This window comes from Gadus macrocephalus, chromosome 1, assembly GCF_031168955.1.
Source record: "Gadus macrocephalus chromosome 1, ASM3116895v1".
NCBI classification, from domain to species: Eukaryota; Metazoa; Chordata; class Actinopteri; order Gadiformes; family Gadidae; genus Gadus; species Gadus macrocephalus.
In genome coordinates, this window is record NC_082382.1 from 7,803,865 (window position 1) to 7,808,864 (window position 5,000).

The following is a 5,000-nucleotide window of genomic DNA, read 5'->3' on the forward strand; positions in this document are numbered from 1 at the left end:
CACAAGCACGCACGCACGTACGCACACACACACACACACACACACACACACACACACACACACACACACACACACACACACACATATACAGTACATATATATACACACACACTCACAGACACACAACATATATATACAGGACAACAAAAAACACTCACAAACATTTCTTGTTGACTGAGTGATCCTCATCATCTCTCCTTCAACCACACAGGGCTCCTCTATAACACCAGATGTGTACCTACCCATCTATCTATGACCTTCATTACTTTATAATACCTGAAATCTACCTTTATCCTGGACTTCACCAGTTGGGTAAAGCCAACTCAAAACTATGAATCAATAACCTACTCTATAGGGAATTCTCTACTTTTTTTATTTGGCTTAGTTAGATTGCCATCTTTTGCTCGTAAAATCATAAACATTTAACTGTATCAAAAAAAACAAAATTTAGCTGTGCTTCGTAAAAACGTCTCCAAACCCCGTTAAAACCTAGTACACAGAAACAATTATCTGTCAAACTCAAAAAAAATGAAAAAAAAACGTCAAGAAACGTTCTCTCTCTGTACGGAGGGACATATGTTTGACACACTGGGGTCTAACACGGTAACATCAACGATCCATGCAGAACTCTCCACTGTAGATGTCAACGTTGTTTGTAGAGAACTCTCCACTCTGGTCTGACATCCTCCTTCAGGCCCTCCTGAGACAGTCAGACTGACCATTCAGCCTGACTTTGTTTAAAATCTTTAGAAACATGTTGGAGGACACTTTAAGTGCAAAGTTGTTCAAATACAACCCTCTGACAGGGTTTAGAAACAGCAGAAGTTCCACAGAGGGTCACTGATCATTACATTTAGGCCATTACAACAGGAGCTTATGGGATCGTTCATTAGCAGTCAGCTGATGATGCAGTGGTCCAGCAGCTGAGGATGAAACCCCCTTAGCTGCAGCATCATACGAGTCTGGACCAACTAGCTCCACTAGACGCCCCGAAGTTGTGACATTTGAAACACACAGTGGTTTCCAGAATGTAGGTCCTGTCATATAGTGGCCAGCTAGCTGACCTCCCAGCACCATAGTCTCACTAAGCAGCCAGTGTAGAGACCATGAAGAGCCCACTCTCTATTACTTAAAGGTCCCATGGCATGCTACTTTATGAATGCTTTTATATAGATGTTAATTGGGCCCTCATACAATACAATACTAAGAAATTCAGCCTTGGTGCAGAATTACAGCCACTACGAGCCAGTCCCACAATGAGCTTTCCACAAACGTGCCATTTTTTAGAGGCGGGTCAAGGTGGAGGGTGGGGGCGTGGCCCTGAGCAGCTTGTGGCCACGGTACAAGGCACGGCACGGCACGGTACTGCCGAGGCTCCAACGCCTCGGCAGCGGGCAGCAGGCTTGGCGAGGCACCAAGAATAAACCAAAAGAATAGAATAAGAATAAACCAAAATAAAGACAGCACAAAAAGGACAATACTACATGTAAATGGAATGAACCTCCAATATTTGAATTTCAATATTTGGTGCCAGCGAGGCTCCGGCGGGCGGCGGCAGACAATCACCGGCAACCATCCCTTTCCCCTCCATGTCACGGTTCATGTACTTCAGGGAGCCAAAGCCGAAGTTCCCTACCACCAATTCCTTCTCAACCATGGCTGAGATAACCCCCACTACGAGTCTTGTTGTGGAAATACCAGAGACGTCAGAGAACCCGACAGAGAACTCCAAATAACAAAGAAGTGTACAACACTTGCGTTGCAGTGTGTATATTCACACACTCACACAACTGATGCTCGCGCAGTCGTAGCTCATTGGGCAAGGCAGAGAAAGGGGAGGTAACATGTACCCGTATGACTTTACACCTACCGCCATTTGTAGCTACTGGGGAACCATAGGCAGGCTAGGGGAACTGAGGCCCCGTTTACACGAGGACGCTTGCGGGTGAAAACGACAAAATATTTTATCGGAAGTGCCTTTCGTTTAGACGGTGACGGCGTTTTTGGGGCATGAAAACGCATAAATCTGAAACCACCCTCCAGAGTGGAAAAGTTGAAAACGCTCCGCCGTAGCGTTTCCGTCTAAACTGCCAAGACGCAAAACACTGCTCAGATCTGCTCACGTCGCGTACGCGTTTACGTCACATACATGTGCCAGTACAAGGAAATAAACAAACATGTCCGATTATTTCCATGCGTCGGACCTTCAAGCTGCTCTGGCAGCTCTAACAAGCATACAGGAGTATTTCCACGAAATGTACAGGATATTTACAGATAGTATTACTGAACATAGAAGGATCTTTTTGGTTTTTGCGGCACGGATAAGAGAAGGAAGATTCTACGCATGCGCTCAGACATGGCGGTGTTGTGTGATAGTCTATCACAGCACCACCTAGCAGCCTGGCATGCATACCCAATCGAATTCCACACACTTTTGCACGCAGATTTCCTCCCGAAAACGCTCGTCTAAACGTGGAATAAAAAGTGAAGACGCAACGCCACTTTTGCGTCTTCTGTTCAGACCGTCATCGTGTAAACGTAGCCTCATATTAGTGTTAGAAAACCTCATAAAGGGACATTTTCATGCCATGGGATCTTTAAAAAGGTTCCACATGGTAAAAAGCCCATGAAAAAATAACTGGGTTGAGGTATTTGAATTTAAAATCTGTTATAAACAAAGAAATAATAACAAAAACGTCTGAGAACAGAGCATGCCAGGGGTCTCCAGACAAGATCATTTGGCCCGGTTAATAGTCGCTGGATGAATTGCATTATGAAAGTTGCACCCCTGCTTGCCAGAAGAACAATTTCTTGGCCTCCTTCTTCTTTGGAGGAAGTTCTTCTACAAAGAGTGCTCTGCAGAAGCAAGTAAAGCTGAACCACTGAGATTGACTGAATCCTAGCTAGCAGGTTTGATGGAGGATCTACACAGGCAAGACGATGCCACAGGGTTGAAGAAACAACATTGTTAATTATGAGCTGCGAAAAAATCCAACTCCACCTTTTCTAGTCCCACAGGAATCATCTTTGACCCCAGCCTCTCGTTCCTACCTCATGTCAACCAGGTCACCAAAACGGACTTCTTCCACTTCAGGAATGTTGCCCCCCTCCCCCCCTCCCTGTCCGTTGCCGCTGCTGAAAGACTCATCCATGCCCTCATAACTTCAGGACTCGAATACTGCAACAGCATCCTCTAAGGCTCACCTAACAAAATCCACAATAAACGTTAATACATCCCGAACTCCGCTGCCCCCATTCTCACCTCCACCCGCCACCGAGATCACATCAGCCCTGTCCTTTACAACCTCCACTGGCTCCCAGTTACATTTCATTTCCAATACTAGTCACCACCTTTAACATCATAAATAACCTGGCCCCTCCCTACATCCTCGACCTCCTCCTCCACCACACTTCTACCGGTTGCCTTCGGTCTACGGACCCAAACACACTCAGAACCCCCAGGACCAAGCCTCGGACCTGGGGTGACAGGGCCTCCTCAGTGGCCGCACCCTCCCTCTGGAACTCCCTCCCCAACCCCTCCGACAACTAACACGCTCCCATCATTTAAACATGCCCTCAAAACCCACCTCTTCAAGACTGCTTTCACGACTTAACCTCCTTCCTTTCTCTCCCCTTTCTCCTCTTTTAGCTTTTATTTTATTTAATGTTTTGTCTCGTGTTCTGTAAAGAGTCTTTGAGTACTTAGAAAAGTGCTATGTAAATAAAATGTATTCTTCTTCTTCTTCTTCTTCTTCTTCTTCTTCTTCTTCTTCTGCTTCTTCTGCTTCTGCTTCTTCTTCTTCTTCTTCTTCTTCTTCTTCTTCTTCTTCTTCTTCTTCTTCTTCTTCTTCTTCTTCTTCTTCTTCTTCTTCTTCTTCTTCTTCTTCTTCTATTTATTATTATTATCCAGAACATTTAACTCCCTGTTCTCCATATCAACCCTCCTGGTAAAACATATATAAAAATATATAGATAATATTGCATCCTGGTATTGACAAACCACAAATATTTGTTGCAGCCTTGGCCGCCCGGCGCACTGCACCTTAAAAGGGGCCCTCACCCCACCGTTAATCTTCAGTACACTCTCATTGTCCCTGTAGAACTTGGACCATGGCTAAGAAACCTGGGTTGAAACCAAATGCCTGAAATGTTTGCCACAAGTACCAATGTTCAATCTGGTCAAAAGCCTTTTCCTGGTCCAGGAAAAATAAGACTAGTCTCTATTCCCGATGAACCAGAGACTTATCAACTATCCCGAATCAAACAAACAGTGTCTGTGATCATTCAGTCAGGCACACACTAAGTTTGATCCACATGACTGCCTTCATGACTTGTCCCAAACTGGATGCCAACATTTTGAAAGCAGTTATTAATCTGTGCAGAGTAGGGAGACCGCCCTCCGTTTTGAACTGTTGCAAATCTCCCTTCTTAGGAGTCAGCGTTATGACTGCCCTCCTGCAACTCGTAGGCAGCCCCTGTACAGCCAGACTGTCCCTTAGTACAGCAAGAACACCCACTCCTGTTACTGACCAGAACACCTTTTAGAAACCAGCAGGCAGACCATCTATACGTGGCGCTCTACCACCCTGAAAGCCCTGTGCTGCAGCTTATAGCTCTTCTGTAGAAAGTACTGCATCCAGGGCTGAGTCAGGCTGGACTTTTGGGAGACCACTAAAAATAACAATAAAGGGTCATGTAGTTGTTTTGTTTTGTACAAGTTTCCATGAAGGTCAGCGGCACATTTTCTTACCAATGCAGGTTATTCTGACACTGTCTTTCCAGCGTTGAGAAAAGTGACTGGATAAGCTTTCTTTGGCCATTTTTATCTCCAGTTTAAAGAAAACGATAAATAAAGCAAAACAGCAATAATATAAAAGGGCTGTGTTTAAAGGCCAAAATCTGCTTTTTGATTTATAATCTTTAAGAAAACGGCCCTAGACAAGAGTCGGTGAAACCAACAGGCACTATAACACTCTCAATAGTACTACAATTATGTTTAA

General features: G+C 44.7%; 1 protein-coding gene across 1 annotated transcript in view; it reads right to left on the reverse strand.

Annotated features, from left to right (window-relative positions):
- arhgef25a (Rho guanine nucleotide exchange factor (GEF) 25a) overlaps positions 1–5,000 on the reverse strand; it is a 51,286-nt gene that overhangs the window by 15,247 nt on the left and 31,039 nt on the right. The window lies entirely within an intron of this gene.